Here is an 18,426-nt window from a genome sequence, read left to right on the forward strand (position 1 = left end):
CTAGAACATTAAAACAATTGACGCAAACAGAAATAAATTTTTAGAGAATCCTTACAAGATAGGAAAACAATAAATAATGACCAGGAAAAACTATTCCCATTTGTTTCAGAAATGTCTGTATCTTCATGCAAAATAATTTTTTAGAAACCCATGATCTTTCAATAATATACATCTACTAATTTGGTAAAGCATACAATGACATGTGGAGGGCTGAGAACACTGCCTAACACGCAGCAAGTAAGAGAACGTGTTATTATTTACAAAAGGTTTTTCCAACTCAAAAATATTTAAGGAGATGATGAGACTTTTAAAATAGCATTAGCAGGATTAAGAGCTAGATTCATTTGATAATTGAAGAATCCTAATCTGTTTTGCCTTAAAAAATGTAATTTAATTGGTGTTTCTGTTACGACAAGCAGACAACTAACCTGATCTCCATCCCTATGGAAAAGTGAAACCAGAAGAAAAAACATAGGTTTATATTTTAAGGATTTGTACAAAATAAGGAAAAGAACATTATCAATATAAAGATAAATGAACACTAAAACAGGCTACCTACAATGACTGGAAGATCTGTTTCTAAGGATGTTTAATGAGGGTCTCAATGAGCTAAACTGAAAGTCTCTCCTCTTGAGGACATAGAATTGATGACTATGGAGAACCCTTCCTAACTCTTGAAGTTTAAGAAATGTTGTGATTGGCATGTAACGAAGCAAAAAGACCCCCAAAAGAATCTTAATTCTCTACAAGAGAGAAAAAAATATATAATCTGAGCATTAAAAAAAAAATCACACGTAGAGGCAATAGAGATTCAGAGGAATCCCACAAACACCTGGACAGCCCTAAATGTACTTGTTCTGTCTGGCTTCTAGGAGCACCATCTTTACTGCACCATTTCCGCCTTCCTTTTGTCTATCTCACTATTGTAAGCAAGAAAACAGATCAAAGTATAGAAAAGTTCTTTTCAGGTGCTTGACAGAGCATGAGTCTGTGTATTTCAAATGATACCTGTCACAGGAATAAAGCATGCCAAAACTCTGGCTGTACATGATCGTGCTTCCAAGCCTGAGAATAATAACCCCCAGATTAGGACTAAGCCAGCCAGAAAGCCAAGAAGATGGATTCTGAGCAGCTCTTGTTATTGGAAAAGAAAAGACTTTTTTTTCAGATTTACAGTCAATACCAGTGGTTTGAGACCATTCAGGACTTGTCAAGCTGAACAATATCCCTTCATGTTATATTGGAACAAAGGTTCTGCGTGTTGTTTACGCAGTTCTAGAATGGTGCTTTCAAAGTGCAGACTGGGAACAACAGGATCAAAATTGCTTGGGAATTTGTTAGAAATACAAATTCTTGGGACTAATCCTGATCTGCCAGTCCAGAAATTCTGGAAATGGAGGCTAACAGTAACTGTTTTAACAAGTCTTCTCAATGATCTTAATGGCAGCTGAAGGTTGAGAGGGCTTCCCTGGTGGTTAAGACAGTAAAGAATCTGCCTGCAATGCAGGACACCTGGATTTGATCCCTGGGTCGGGAAGATCCCCTGGAGAAGGGAATGGCAATCCACTCCAGAATTCTTGCCTGGAGAGTTCCACAGACAGAGGAACCTTCTAGGGTAATGGCACTGAAGTGTTTCTGAAATCATGTTAGTCCTCATCCTGAGCCAGAAGAATCATAGGATGAAAATTTACTCATCCGAACTCATTATAATAGAACACTTGTTCAGAAATTAGATGTCATGAGGAACCAAAGGAAGCAATTGAAATGGTTGAAAGGCTGAATTGGATAATGGTCCTCTGTGACTGAATTATAGTTCCAAAAAAAAGACACAAAGAATTGTGACATAATTTGCAATTAATATGTGATGCTTTTCTTACGAATTACGAGCTTCCACATGTTACAGCTGATGTATAACTAGGTGACATCATTGTGAAGTAAACCCTGAGATTAAACAAATGACCTGCTGAAAACTGAAACTGTTTCTGGAACAGAAAAGACACTGTGGTCTAAATCTGAGCTGTGTGCTCATATTAGTTCCACAATGGATGCAGAAGTTCACTAGCTGAATAGGAAACTGAATATATATTGTGTCAAATATGGCCATTGAGTCTGGGTGATATCCTGATCACTGCCCTATTCATAAAAAAGCTGTCTGTTTGTTGAATCAAATACTGACACTAAAAACAAAAGATATGTTATGGAAACACACAGAGGAAAATAGAACATACTCTCTGACCACAACATACTAAAAACTAAATAATGATATGCTTAAATGAAAACTTCATTCACCAGAGGGAAAAATAGAACCATCTTCTGGAAAACAATTGGGTCAAGGAGGAAATCAATCTGTATAAATAAACATAATTTTCTATATGTTTATTACTATAGAATTAAAAGGCTATATTTGGCGTGGTCTGAAGTAAAATACACTAGAAGATATACATAAAATTTACTTGGGAGTGTTGCTAGGAAACAACTTTTTTAAATAAACTATTTCCTTCAGAGTAGCTGAATCTGAAGAACAATGAAAAGACAGGAGAGATATTCTTCTCTTGGTCAGAGAAAACAAACAGCTTGTAAACATAAATCTCAAAAACAGTACATGAGGTTGACTCTCTGAGCCGTAGGCGCTGAGTCTCCAGGTATGACTGCTCATAGTCACACCCTGCGCAAAGTGGAAGAGGTGTTTCCAGTGTTTATTCTGAGTGCCTTCAGCTTTCGCAATCCAGTCTCCAAACTTGGGGCCACTTGTTCTCCTGGACTGCAACTTGCTTTGATTCTTTTCATAGATTTGAGACAGAAACTACAGAATACTGTACCCAGAATTACAGACCAGTCCGTGTTTCCTCACCTTTAATCTCCCGGCCGTAACACCAAGGTCTTTCCCAGTATTGTCTATCATATGCTTTCAACCCTCTGTCAGCGGTGGGATACTCTGATGATCTGAACATTCTGGACTCAGAAGCCATTCAGACTGATTTGACTGTGGGCACCAATACAGAGAGGTTTTTGCCTGTAGCTTCAGCTAAGGCTCGGAGGGACATGCTGCTGCTGCTAAGTCGCTTCAGTTGTGTCCAACTCTGTGCGACCCCATAGATGGCAGCCCACCAGGCTCCCCCGTTCATGGGCTTCTCCAGGCAAGCACACTGAGGGGACATGATCTGGAGGCAATTCTAGTGAGGAGTAGAGTAAGACAGGTGTGTTCTGACTCCTCTGAGGAGAGAAAACTTTTTCCCTCAGTCCTCTGACTGTATCTACAAGCTAACAGATATTGTAGTCTATAGTGACATGGAGTTATAACCTTTTTAAAAATCTTAAATTGAATACAGAGGGAGACGTTTTTCTCTAACTTACTTACAGAGGTATTTGTATGGCAGGAACAAGCGGGCAGAACTTCAAGAGAAGAATACTTTAACCTAGCGGTTCAGACTACAGCCTCTGGAGCCAGACCTACTGGGGTCAAGTCCTGGCTCTCACTAGCCTCCCTGTGCCTTAGTTTCCCCATCTGTGAAGGGGATGATTAATACCTATTGCACAAGGTTCATTTGAGATTAATTGGACTAATATTCACAAAATGCTTAAAATGATGCTTGTCATGCAGGTGCTAAGGCATATCAGTCATGTCCGACTCTTTACAACCCCATGGACTATAGACTGCCAGGATTCTTTGTCCATGGGATTCTCCAGGCAAGAATACTGGAATGGGTTGCCATTCCCTCCTCCAGAGGATCATCCCTACCCAGGGATCAAACTAGTGTCTCTTGGGTATACTGCCTTGGCAGGCAGGTTCTTTACACTACCGCCAACTGGGAAGCCCAAAATGATCCTCGTGTGCTGTGCTTAGTCATTTAGTTTTGTTCGACTCTTTTCAACCCATGGACTGTAACCTGCCAGGCTCCTCTATCCATGGAATTCCCCAGGCAAGAATACTGGAATGGGTTGTCATTCCCTTCTCCAAGGGATCTTCCCAACTCAGGAATCGAACCCAGGTCTTCTGCATTGCAGGCAGATTCTTTACTATCTGAGCCACCAGGGAAGCCCCCCAAAATGATGCTTGGTTTAGTCACTAAGTCATGTCCTACTCTTGTGACCCCATGGATAGTAGCCCGCCAGGTTCCTCTGTCCTTAGGATTTTCCAAGCAGGAATACTGGAGTGGGAAATGATGTTGGTATATAGTAATTTGGGCTTCCCAGGTGGCATTAGTGGTAAAGAACCTAACTGCCAGTGCAGGAGACTTAAGAGACTTAGATTCGCTCCCTGGGTCAGGAAGATCCCCTTACAGGAGCGCGTGGCAACCCACTCCAGTATTCTTGCCTGGAGAATCCCATGGACAGCGGAGCCTGGTGGGTTACAAAGGGTTAGACATAACTGAAATGACTTAGCACACACATAATAATTTACTTATTAATGGCTATTAAATAAATTTAAGGTGGTTTCAAGCAGACACTCTGAAGGCAGGAGCATGTCTCCTCTCACTGAGCAGATAAGAGATCAAACTTGTGGATGAGGCACAGTGACTTTAGTAGACCTTGCTTCTGAGCAGTTGTCTTAGCCTATGAGACCTAGCAATTGAAATGAAAAAGAATGCACGACAGAGCCACAAATCTCAGGCCCATTTAGAGCATTTTTCCTGAGATCTTCAATAGGCCAGCTAGTAGTACAATTAAAGCTTATTTAGCTATAACAAAATGGTAATAAAACATATTAAGCTTTATGGATCTACTCATAGGCAAATTTATAGTCAAGGGTTCTTATTATTTACAAAGTTAAAGATAAAGGGAAAATATAATCAAGCTATCAATTTAGGGAAAAAAAACACAAGGAGCTTCAGAAAACAGAAAGACATAATCCTTTTTTTCTTTCAAATAGATAAAAATGCCTTTATTTCTAAAATGTGGCTTAACTACACCCATGGTGTGCTAAGCTTGTTTTGGAATCATCTTGCAGCTCCAAGTAAAACCAGGCCAGTGGAGGAACAGTCGGGGCTATTGGTTCCCGGCACCAAAGTGTCACTACTTCAGCAATTCAATCCACACAGTTATTCTCCAGATGTTTTTTGTGACGTATAGAGAGTTGTTTTGGATTCCTCTGTACGACAGAGGTCCGACCCTGAGGAAGACCAGCAGCCCACATCCTCTGTATTGATAGGCTTAATGATATGGCCTGGATTGGTGACAACCTTGAGCATGGTCAGCTTTTGGAAGGCCCTCTGGGTGTTCCATGTAGATCCTATGGGGGTCTGGATGGTCCTTTCAAATTGTTGATGGTGTGTGAATGGATGCGGAAACACCTGCCCCTGATGAGCTGCTGCATGGCTGTTCCGCTTCTCATTGATAATCACGTTTGGCAGATTCTTGTCTTTCCTCAGAGGACCCTCAGGGGCTTTAATGAGAAACGGGCGTCTCTTCTTGGCGCTGGGCTTCAGGCCCATACCACCCTACTCGCTCCAGCCAGGCAGAGTCAGGTCCAGGTCCTTTGGCTTACTCGCCTCCACGGCTTCCCTCTTCTCTTTCAATAAGTCTCTGATGACATCATCCCCAGCAAAAGCTTCCTTTATTATCTGCCTTTGATCTCTCTCTTCTTCATCTTCCAACGCCTGTACAGTCATGGGAACTACCAAGGACTTCACAGAAGGCGATTTTGTGGTTAGGAGGTTCTGGAGATCAATCATTTGCTCCTTCCTTTTCTTCTCCTTGGGGGCGCCAATATGATTACTTAGATTCTTCTCCAACTGCAGCCCTTCCACTGCAGTTCTGGGAAGCTCCTTGTTTTCAACACACCCTTCTCTGCCCAGCTCCTCCAGCTCGTCCAGAGTCCGAGCTCTCTTTGGCCTCTGCAGCAACATGGGCTCCTCTTCCTCCCTGGCAGGTTCCTCTCTCTGAGCAGTCCTCGCTGAACTCAGTTCTTGCTTCCCTGACTGATGGTTCTCCGTGATGAGTTTCTGAGACAGTGCCCTCAATTCGGACAGTACCTCCTGGCTGCTAAGGATCCTTTGTTACACATCTGTGCGCTGGCTCTGCCATGTGGTTGAGCTCAGACTTCTGTCTAAGTGATCGCCTTTCCTCAAATTCTTTCAAGAGAGTTTCTTCCTCACTTTCAGAAGTCTCCTGGGCTTCAGGCTCAGCAGGATCCTCCAGGTCTTTTTGGACCTCAGCCTCTTCGGCATCAATGAAGTGATTCCGGAACATCAGGGATTCAGTCCATTTGCCTTTATCTGCACCCCATTCACCATGTCAGGGACAAGAGGTTCTGACTCTTCCTCCTGGCCTTCCTCCTCTTCCTCACTCTCAGAGGCCGCCTGGACCTTATGCGTCAGCTCTTTGTTCCTGGCCAGCTGTTCCTGTATAGCCTGGTGAGCCTCCAGGTCATATTTGGCCATAATTGCCTTTGATTTTGCCCAGTTCCCACTGTTCTGGTGCTTAAGGCTCATTCGCTCCATCATTCTGGCCTTGTCAAGTTTTTCTAGTTCTTCTAGTGCTGCACCAGGATTGACCTTCTGCAGCTTCTCAAAATCTTTTAAGGCTTGCTTGGCCTTTCCTTTCTTCAGAATTCTGTGATACTTTTTGCTTTTGATTCTCTTCTTTCTTTGAGCCCTGGCCTCGTAGTAGGATTGCAGGGCCCAGGTCCTTTGAAGCTCTGCTCGGCGCATCTTTACCTCTTCCAGGCTCATAGCTTTGAGAGAGGCCTTTTCCATGGGAGTCAGTAAAGGGTCTGTCACGGGCTGCTTGTTCTTATGGAGAAGATTTAAAATCTTCTGCTCCAGGGTAGTTCCTGCCTTCCAGCCACTGACCACGTGTTCGATGGACGCAAAGGCTGATTGGGGCTTGCTCAGGGGAAAAACCAGCCGCTCTGCTTGCCAGTTCTTCAGAACGACAGGATCCCATTTGGAGAGGATTTGGGAGCTTTTATTGAATGCCACTTCTCTGTGGATCCGCTCAATCTCTTCTCTGTGAAGTGGTAACTCCACAGTCTTCTTCAATTTCACTCAATTTAGCTGCTTTTTCACAGCAGCCAATGAGGATGAAGTTTTAACAGGCTCAAGCAGATCTGAAAGGACCAGCTTTTCTCCTGATTCTTCAGAACTTACACTGAACTCTGACACCTTCAGACTAGCCTCTGACCTCTCAGCCAATTTCTGCCTATCCTTTCCATTAAGTGAATTGATTGATTCCAGAAGCTTCTGATGCTTTCTTTCTCCATCTTTGTCCCCTTCATCTTCACTGGTGCTCAAGGGGTAGTCTTTTGGCAAATCCTCTAGTTCATTCTGTTGGTTCGAAGCCAGAAGATTGTTCTCCGCAACCTGGTTCGCGCTCATCTCAGCAGCCTGTCTCTCACATGGACCAGGAGCAGAAGTTTAAAGGCAAGACATAATCCGAATAAAATCAGAAATTAAAAAAAGAAACATAGTAGAGTTAATAAATTCAAGCTTAGTTCTAAAAAAATGAAAGGCAAAAATGGCACAATTAGAGAAAATAAATATTAAAAAGTGACAGAAAATATTTGAAAATTATAAAGTACACCATGGATAATTATAAGCAAGTAAATTAAGCAATCTCAGCAAAACAGACAATTTTCTGGAAGAAAAACATAAATTACCAAAACTGACTTAACAATAGAAAGAGAACCTGACAAGAGCAATGCTGGTGAAATTATTGATAGAGTTATTAAAGAACATCCCCTATAAAAGGCTTCAGCCCATTAACCAGGGAATTATTTCAAACGTTCAGGGAGCAAAGAATTCCCATGCTGAATATAAACAGTTACTGTATTGAGGAAAAGAAAAACACTCACATTATTCAATGGAGTGAATATATATCCCTGATACCAAAGTCTAATAAAGTTAATATGAAAATTAAAATCATAGACCAATTTTACCTATGAATATAGAAATAAAAATACTAAGTATTGTAAAATATTAGCAAAGACAATCCAGGGGGTATTAAAAAAATACCAATTCCAAGTAGTTATTATCCTAGGATTTTAGAGGGTTCAGTATCAAGGAACTTTTTATTTTATCACAGTAGTAGGCTAAATAACAAAAACTAATTTGTTCAACAGGTATTTAAAAGACACGTGATATTCATTCCTATTAATGATACTTTTAAAAAGGGATAAATGGCTACTTCATTGACATTATTAACAAAATCTTTTCCAAATTAATCCCAACATTACATTTCATATATATATTTTATATTATAGTATCTTTTCCCAAATGGAAATCCCTCAGAAATATTGTTATCTAAAATGAAAACACATGCAGTTCTAAAAGAAAGAGGGGGAAAAGTTGGAGTAAGTATGAGGATTCTTTGTCCAAATAAGTTGAACAATAGTTAAACATATTTCTAACTATAGGATGTCTTGGAAACATTTGTGTGGTAATGTGAATTGTAAATCTCAGTGAACTGCAAACATTTTTTGTACAAAGCACTAGTCCCCTCAGAATACAGTTTGACAGTTTGGGAAATGTTGTCCTTTTATATCCAAACCAAATCAGTAGGGTTATCTCTATCACTGCTTATATTGATTTAGAAATTCTGACCAGAGTTTAAATTCTGATTTAAATTTCTGACCAAAAAAAGGATGATGAAGAGTTAGAAAGACACAAATACATGATATCACATATGTGGAATCTGAAAAATAAGGCAAATGAATGTATATACAAAACAAACAGACTCATGGGCATAAAAAACAAGTTTATGATTACCACAAGGAGTGGGGAGGGACAAATTAGGGGTATGGGATTAATAGATACAAACTACTATGTATAAAAAGAAAAACAACAAGGATATATTGTATACACAGGGAATTATAGCCATTATCTTGAAATGACCTATAATGAAGTATAATTGTGAACAAATGGAATCACTATACTATACACCTGAAATTAACACAGTACTGTAAATCAACTATAATTCAGTGTTAAAAAAAAAAAGAATGACATACAAACCGAACAAAATAGAGTTATGACTATTAAAGGAACATAAAAAATAGATCATATGATATAATCATATCACAATATATGATAATTATAATTATTACAATACATGTACACTCTCAATGGCAATAAAACATATGAACCTTTATGCATGTTCTGGATGAGAAAAGTGGGCTATATGAAAAAATACAAAGGTATATGAAAATATAAGATGTTTTAGTAAATGAGCAGGCATATGATATTCCCAAATGAAAATTTGAATATTTCATTCAAACTCCCACTTGGATTTGCAGGGACTTAAAAAGATGATTTTATTGTTCATCTGAAAAATAGAAAGTAAAACCAGGTTTTGTTATACCTTGACAGTGTGATTTCAATTAGTAAACTGGAAAACAATATGATAAAACAAGTCAAGAATCTTTAAATGGATCAACCCAGAAATTCTGTTTTGAAGTTACAGCCAAAGAAAATAATACAAAATCTAGAAGTGTTATATTATGTATGTAAATATGCTCCATATTTTATTATTTATAATGACAAAAATTGAGGCAAGCCTAAGTGATAATAGCTACCATTTCCAGATCACATACTCACTGAATACATGGCGGAGTTTATAGATACGAAAACTGAGGTTCAGAGAGGAGAAATTACTTCTCTCTAATCACAGAGAAAAAAGTAATTGAGCACGCATTCAAGCACAGTTTCTAGGGAAGCACATGTTCTTTACACATCTCGTGCTGCCACTAAATCAGTAAAAACAAGGGACTATTTAAATAAATATCTCTCATCTGTTTTTCTGGAGAAGGCAATGGCACCCCACTCCAGTACTCTTGCCTGGAAAATCCCATGGACGGAGGAGCCTGGTGGGCTGCAGTCCATGGAGTCGCTAAAGACACGACTGAGCGACTTTACTTTCACTTTTCACTTTCATACATTGGAGAAGGAAATGGCAACCCACTCCAGTGAACTTGCTTGGAGAATCCCAGGGACGGGGGAGCCTGGTGGGCTGCCATCTCTGGGGTCGCACAGAGATGGACACGACTGAAGCAACTTAGCAGCAGCAACAGCATCTGTTTTTCAGTGTTAAGACCCTTCACAAATAAGATGTAAAGACTTTGTAGTAAAATGGTCAATGTTCATAATATTGTGAACTGAAAGGAGATAAAAAGCATATATGTACACTGTAGCAACTGAAAGGAAAACCCAGATGCCCAGAAAAAAACACTGGAAGAAAACACCAAAATGCTAGTAGTTTTTCATTAGGGGGATGACTTTGTAGACATTTTTTCCTCTTGTTTCCAATTTGTTGATAAGGTATTATAGCTATATTAATTTTATCATTAAAAAAGATAAGCTTATAAAACAAAAAAGAAGTAAAAATAATATACAGGAGCAAACTCCAAAAGGGCGTCCCTGATAGCTCAGTTGGTAAAGAATGCGCTTGTGATACAGGAGACGCTAGTTTGATTCCTGGGTCGGGAAGATCCCCCAGAGAAGGGATAGGCTACCCACTCCAGTATTCTTGGGCTTCCCTTGTGGCTCAACAGGTAAAGAATCTGCTAACAATCCGAGAGACCTGGGTTCGATCCCTGGGTTGGGAAGAGCCCCTGGAGAAGGAAAAGGCTACCCATTCCAGTCTTCTGGTCTGGAGAATTCCAGGGTCCCAAAGGCTTGGACACGACTGAGTGACTTTCACTTAAACTCCAAAAGAGAAGGAAAGTCCTCTGTCTAAAACAAAATTTGTTTCTTTCATAGCACTTTGTAGGTACTTTGCATATATTATGAACTAAACAAATGTGCTGTGATTAGACTGAAGCATATTCATGTACAACATTTAGCTTTTTGCAAGAAACTGAATGCTCACCAAACAGTGTTGGACAGGGAACAAAAAAAAACCTTATCTGATTGAAATTACAAGGGAGATAGGATAAATACAGTATCTATTTGAAATTTGGCTTCAGCATCATAGTATATTGATTTTATAATGTCCAGAGCAACTAAACAGCAAAAACACATAATATGCCACACAGTACACTGTCTGAAGTTACTTTGGTCATCACCTAAATTTCAGAGAAGAGGTAAGGGGCATAGAGACACTATCAAAGAAAATTGATTTTTTACAGCTAATAACCTGTGCTTGGTGGCAGAACACAGCATCAGAATCACCATTCTGTGTTCAGATAATTTCACCGGCCTTCCCTGCTGTTCGTCCAACACCCCCACAGTTCTCCATCTGCCGCCAGCCACCTCCTGTCCCAGACTTTCTGATGACCACACAAGTAGGTTTCAAAACGTGACCCAATAATTTGTATGGCATCTTTGATCCTCAGCACTTTTTCTACTGCAATACAGAGATTAAAGCCTCAGGAAGGGAAAAATGGTGACATATCTTTCAGGGAAATTGAATTTTTCCTACCAGAGGTGAGAACACTTAAGGGGGCACTTTATCCCCAGTACAACATTTCCCCTACTTTAGGAAAGCAGTTTGGCCTGGAATGGAAGCAACGTCCTCTGGACTCAACTTTCAGCCCTCCTCTCTAGCAAGGTTATTTATTACGACGTGAGCACTCTTCCCAGGTTTAGAGGCAGTTTAGATGAGCACCTTTAGAGACAGGCTTAACATCTGGATTAAACCTACACAAAGTCCCCAGGCAGAGCCACAGGCAGCTGAGCCTCAGGCAGCTGCTAGCAGTACCCTTGAGTAAAAGGACCCCCAGGTACCCATCTCCTGGTATTCATCTCCTGGTACCCATCCCCTGGGACTCATCCCCTGGTACCCATCCCCTGGGACTCATCCCCTGGTACCCATCCCCTGGGACTCATCCCCAGGTACTCATGGGCTTCACAGGTGGTGCTGGTGGTAAAGAATCCCCCTGCCAATGCAGGAGATGTAAGTGATGCAGGTTTGATCTCTGGGTTGGGAAGATCTTCTGGAGAAGGAAATGGCAACCCACTCCAGTATCCTTGCCTGGGAGATTCCAAGGACAGAGGAGCCTGGCGGGGTACAGTCCATGAGGTCACAAAGAGTCAAACACGACTGAACATGTTTCATCCTCCTTCTTCCTCTGCTTCCTTCCTCTTCTGGTTCACACATCTTTCTCTCAACCCACTCCCTATGTCCCTAGACCAAGACTCCCACTCCCTGAAGCTGACATCACTCAAGTATTGATCTGATTTAAGCAGCGCACCAAGCGTGAGTTTGTGACAGACAGACTTAGTCCTCCCAGTGGTGCTGACATCCCAAATTTCCACCAACTCACTATTGACCCCCGGGGAAGTAGTCTTTAGAAGTCACCATCCTAAAGCATAGGAAATTCAGGAATAACTGCCATTTAACCATATTCTCTGAGCATCAACTTCCATGAGGCCCACACCCAACTCCTGAGTTTTGTGAGTGATTTTGCACCCTGGTTGACTTCTGGTAAAAATCTACAACACCAGGATTAGCTCAGTGCAAAATTGACACCAAAATCAGAATTCCTCTACTGTTCTGGGTCTCTTCCACTGTTTTAATTTCATTTCTTCATTGATGTTACCCTTGTTTCTAAATTAATTTTAAAAGTCATACTAGCCACAAATCATAACCTCAAAGTCAGATAGAATGGAAAGACCCCAATATCCCCAGCTTCCCTGGGTTGTTTTTCTTTCTTTTCAAAATAGATGACTCTGGAAATTAAATTGATTTTTTTTTTTTTTTTTTACTTAAAATCCCAGTGCACCTCAAACTGAAGAAAAGAAACTATTAGTACTCAGGTAACCTAGAAGCCACTTTTGCAATCAACAGAAAAAAACAACAACAACAACAAATAGCTATTGTTTGCCCTGTCAAGGCTGGTTTAATAGGATTTTCCAATACATAAATTAGAGATCTTGAAGAGTGAAGGCTGCATGTGAAAGAGATAAATGTGCTTCAGGATCTGTGGTTTGGGCAACTTTTCTCTAGAAATTAAGAGATTTTAAAGGAGCACCAGAAATGGGGTTAAGACTATATATAATATAGATATAAATATAGATACAAATATATAGATAACATTCTGTCAATGACTTATGTTCTGGAATTTATAATTCAGGAACACTTCAAAATGATCCCTAAAATGAGTTAAAACTTTCAAAAATATTTGTTTGACAGTAAAGAGAGTGAAATCTTTGCTAAACCAAGCAAGGATTGTCCCAGCAAAGAAGAAGGACCTCTCTTTGCCTCTTAGGGGTCTTTTGTGATTACATATGATTATATACATGAAGGTAAAGAGTAATATATAATGCTCTCCCTCAAAAACCTTGTAATCAGAGCTGCTCAATTAGAAGATTCTGGATAATTAATGCAAGGGCAGAGATATTTAATCTGGGGAAGAAATAATGTCAGCACAAGAGATAAATAAAGGTGTCCTTAAGTCTAGTTAAAATCTTTGTTCAAAACTCTGCAATTACGCTGATGAAAGGGTGTAGCTTCATTCATTTTCTCAAAAGGGAAACTAGATATTAGCTTTTCCCTATTTGGGACAAAAAGGAAATGGAGTCCACACACTTTCTGAATAGAGATTTTCACATTTGTCTTCTTTCTTTTCCCAGCTGGCAGTGTTGAGAGTCGGAACACAGAAGGAAGTACATGTCCTCAAGTCTACATACATGAAGGGCTAAGTCAGGCAAAGAAGGTGCTTTTAATTAAGAACCAAAGGGTACCTTTAATTATCTCCAGTGTTTCAAATAGGATGAGCATACTGCCTGTGATTTAAATCAGAAATCATGGATCAGAAAGTTGGTTATCACAAAGTTCATATGAATTCCCAGAGCCATCTAGAGGAGAAAGAAGGAGAAGAGGAGGAACAAAAAGCAGGACTCATTTTCTGAGCATCATTGTATGACAAGCACTCTGTTTGGTGTGTACGCCTTACACTTATCATATGTTATGATGGTGTCTCTACAATGAGTTCCAAGAAAGACAAAAAGACCATTCAAATTAAAAAAAAAGAAATCAATATAAATGGAAGACTGTGGTTACATTAAACTATTAATAACTATAAAGTATAAATAAAATGTTATCATAAACTACAATTAAAGCATTAGTTGCTCAGTCATTTCTGACTCTTTGCAACCCCATGGACTATAGCCCTCGAGGCTACTTTGTCCATGGAATTCTCCAGACAAGAATACTGGAGTGGGTAGACATTTCCTTCTCCAGGGAACCTTCCCGAGTTAGGGATCGAACCCAGGTCTCCTGCACTGCAGGCAGATTCTTTACAGTCTGAGCCACCAGCGAAGCCAAAACTATAAACAGCAATAGCTAAGAACAGAATAGTTAAGCAATAGCTAAGAGAAGACATTTCTTCTTTTATGAATTGTTAAAGGTGTTTGTTTAACCTACTGATATATATCTGAGAGGACTAGTATTTGGAAGGACATAGGGTTATTATTTTTAAATATGACATTTATGACTCCAGTCTGAATTCCTGGGAAAACACAAGCTCTCTAGTTTGAGCCTCCCCAGAAGCCATGTGAATTAAGAATCATTTCTACTATGTGTTCTCACTTCAGTTTAATTGGCTTGAAGGAATGTAGGGGGGAAAAAAAAAAAACTGCCTCTACAAATATTGCCCACCTACATTTTACAACTGATAAATATCAACAAAAACAATGATTCTCGGATGTTAGTATTTATAAGAGTTGCCCAAATGGTGCGTACATGTGTGCACCACATTTTAATATGGCAGATCTGGAGAAAGGCCAAGGAATGTGCATTCTTGAAAACACCCCTGATGATTCTGATGTAGACAGCTGAGATCACACCATAAAAATGCCCACCTATGTTTGGAGGTTAACATGACACTGCCATAGTTACTCTTACATAGACTTGGTTCCAGCTACAGAAAAGTCAGCTAGCTCAGTCAACATTGGTTGAATTCATTAATTAATTGACCCAATGAAATCAAGACTGAAGCAAAAGTTGAGTCTGGAACATAGACTTAGGGCTGCCAACTAAGCTAGAATGCAGCCCAAGTCACAGCAACCTAAAACTTAGCTACAGAGCGTACCTACTCATCCCCACTTCAACCTTTCTAACTTTTTCAAAAGAACAGCATCTATAGCAACAGCTTTTATTATAGCATCCAACTGTGACAAATTATTACTTAGCAACAAATCTGGAATTCCCCAGCTTGGCAAGGCTGGGGGGAGTTGGTGCTACCTGAAGAAGGTCAGAAGCTGTCTGCTGCAGCAAGCCACACCTGTGCTCACAGCACATCTTATCTTTCTCTCTCCTTTGCTTGGCTGAAACTAGATATTCAAAAATATCTTCCCTAATCTGGTTCTTTGCATTATGCTTTGCTGGCAGTTTGAAAATCTCTTTAACAAGTTGATACCTATGGGCCAGGTAAAAACTTTCTTGCTAAACTTTTGGCTTCCTAGAGTCCTAAAAGTCTTGCAGGGACTTCCCTGGCAGTGCAATGGCTAAGGCTTCGCCCTCCAATGCAGAGGGTGGGGGTTCGATCCCTGGTCAGGGAACTAAGACCCCACTTGCCTCATGTCCAAAAAAAAAAAAAAACAGAACATAAAACAACAGAAGCAATATTGTAACAAGTGCAATAAAGACTTTAAAAATGGGTTTCCCTGGTGGCTCAGATGGTAAAGAATCTGCCCACAATGCAGAAGACCAGGTTCAATCCTTGGGTTGGGAAGATCCCCTGGAGAAGGGAATGGCACCCCACTGTAGTATTCTTGCCTGGAGAATTCCATGGACAGAGGAGCTTGGTGGGCTACAGTTCACAGGGTCGCAAAGAGTCAGACATGACTGAACGACTAAACACACACACGCACACACACACAGTCACTATAGTTATTAATACTGACTTGTATGACTCATTGGAAAAGACCCTGATGCCGGGAGGGATTGGGGGCAGGAGGAGAAGGGGACAACAGAGGATGAGATGGCTGGATGGCATCACCAACTCGATGCACATGAATTTGGGTGAACTCTGGGAGTTGGTGATGGACAGGGAGGCCTGGCATGCTGCGATTCATGGGGTCGCAAAGAGTCGGACACCACTGAGCAACTGAACTGAACTGAACTGTATATTAGAAATGTGCTGGGAACAGATCTTAGTTGTTCCCTCATGTCCCTGCACCCCAAAAGCAACTCTGTAAAGTGATGGATATATTTAGTTTGACTGTGAAGTTCACATCAAAAAAAAAAAAAAATCTTTAAAAAAAAAAAAATAAAGTCTCCCTCCCAATTCCACTTCCAAAGACAGAAATAAAAATGTCAAGAAATGCATACTTCCTGGTAAGAACATGCCTGCCACTGTTCCAAAAGAACCTCCCCCTGCCCTGCTGACTCCTCTGGACAGCCCTGGTCCTGCCTTTCACCCACAGTGTCTTGCTCACGATTCAGTGAGCACGCCCTTCACATTAGCACTAATGGAAAGTAGGCTTGTGCCCTGAGGAGATAATGGGCCAGCCCACCTAAAGAAATAAGCCCTCTAAATGCCTGAGGCAAATTGGTACCTGCCCAAGAAACATCTCAGCAGGTAACACTGCGGCAGGCCCACCCAGTTAAGTCAGACAGGGTACTTACCTTCCTACCCATTTTCCTTCTCCATCCTTTAACCTCAGAGAAGTGGGATGCACTCCAGCTAAGCTTATCTGGAAACTTTTAACTTTCATCCTCATGGAAGGAAAAGGATTTTGAAAGGAAAATTTAATGAAACTTCAAACCTCATTAACCGTCCCCACAGGGGCAGGCTACTGGCAATGAATCACAGGCTACCCTGCCTAATGGGAAAGGTAAGCTGACACCAGACTTGAAATCTTAGAGCCAACCTGGGTCAACAGCTCCTGCCTGGGAGCCGGTAAGTAGGTTCCTCTGTTATACCCAAAATGCAGCTTTAACAGGCATGAGAACTTGTTCTGTCACTCTGCCAACTCTCCCTCCAAGATTTATTTGTATTTATCAAGCATTTGCATCAAGCATTTCCATTTCATGTAAGCAAATGCATTAACGAGGAAATAAAGTATTTTTTCATTTTACTTTCTGCATCAGATGAACTTCTCTGACCTCTGAACTTCCAGTAAATCTTCATAATATTCAGGAAAGCCAAAAAGTCAGGAAAACTAAGTCTTGATTGGAACGTAATGTGTGTATATATATATATATGCATTTCTTGACATTTTTATTCCTGTCTTTGGAATATATATATATATATACACACATATATATGTATATATATTCAGAATCAATGTATATACACAATAATATATATACAATGTATTTTGTGTATATGTACTATATATACATAATATATATACATAAAAACAACATATATGTGTACACAGATATATATACACACTGAGGTGATAGAAAGGACAGTAATCATATTCTTGCACAGTATTTCTTAATTTTTCCAGTGAAACTTCACATCTCCTATCCTTCTCAGTGCAAGCATCACCATTTCTGACCTGAAATATTTTCCAGATATTAAAATGTAATTGCAATTATTTCTATAGGAAAATGTCAGGCTGAAACGAGCAAACTTCAATGGGCTTTCTGACAATGTTACTCTTTTAAACTAGATTTAACAAGCAGTCTTCATGAGTTCAGTGGAGAAAACCACAGTGATAAGCCTCCCTTTCTTCCCACAATAACCAACATGGAATTTCTATGACCAGTTTTCTAACTCCTGTTTTCACCAACCAGTCCTACAGACAGCCAGTCTTTCGCCAGTCTAATTTCCCAGCTTCACCCTAAGTCCACTTTGTTATCAAAGTTCACATCAATTTTTCCAACATGTGTTTCCTAACAGTAAAAGGCATTGCTAGATTTTGACAGTCATGGTAGACGCATAAATTTGTGACTAATAAAATAACTAGACTAATAATTACTATTTACTGAACATTTTGAGTACACAAACTATGTGCCAGGTATTGATAACTACATGCTAAAGTAACTACAATGCAAAGTAGGTATTAGACCCATTTCATAAAGGACCAAACTGCAGAGATGTTCAATTATATGCATAGTTTTATATTGCCAGTAGCCAAAAAAATTAGAGATTCAAAATAAGGTCTGTTTCGTAAAAAATACCCACACTCTTTCTAATGAATAGACAGGAGTCTACCTCTTTGTAGTATCAACAAATTCTTTCTTAGACTTGACATTACTAGCCAGGAAGAAAGCCTACCCAGGCTGATATTTAACAGCTTTTTGTTTTAACCATGGCTATGATTAGCACTGCTGCTGTTGCTGCTACTAACACATCTCTTAATTACTCAAATGCTGTTAATGTTTTTATTAATTTCAAGTTTGGTAAACAATAATATTCAACAAGAAACTCTTAGCACACAATCAAGTGTGCCTACACAAACACTCTGAAGATCAGTTTCAGAAATTCTCAGAAGAATGGTCTTGGCATCATTTTGGCCTACCTTCGTGGAAAGCATCATGATAGATGCTCACCGTGTTATTTATGACACTTTTGTTGCGTGCATTTTGTTGCTGTTG

At 40.0% G+C, this 18,426-nt stretch overlaps 1 pseudogene; it reads right to left on the bottom strand.

Moving 5' to 3' along the window:
- Positions 1-4,852: 4,852 nt before the first annotated feature.
- LOC782675 (U3 small nucleolar RNA-associated protein 14 homolog A-like) lies at positions 4,853-7,364 on the bottom strand (annotated as a pseudogene).
- Between the last annotated feature and the right edge of the window lie 11,062 nt (positions 7,365-18,426).

Source organism: Bos taurus, chromosome 9, assembly GCF_002263795.3.
Source record: "Bos taurus isolate L1 Dominette 01449 registration number 42190680 breed Hereford chromosome 9, ARS-UCD2.0, whole genome shotgun sequence".
Lineage (NCBI taxonomy): Eukaryota > Metazoa > Chordata > Mammalia > Artiodactyla > Bovidae > Bos > Bos taurus.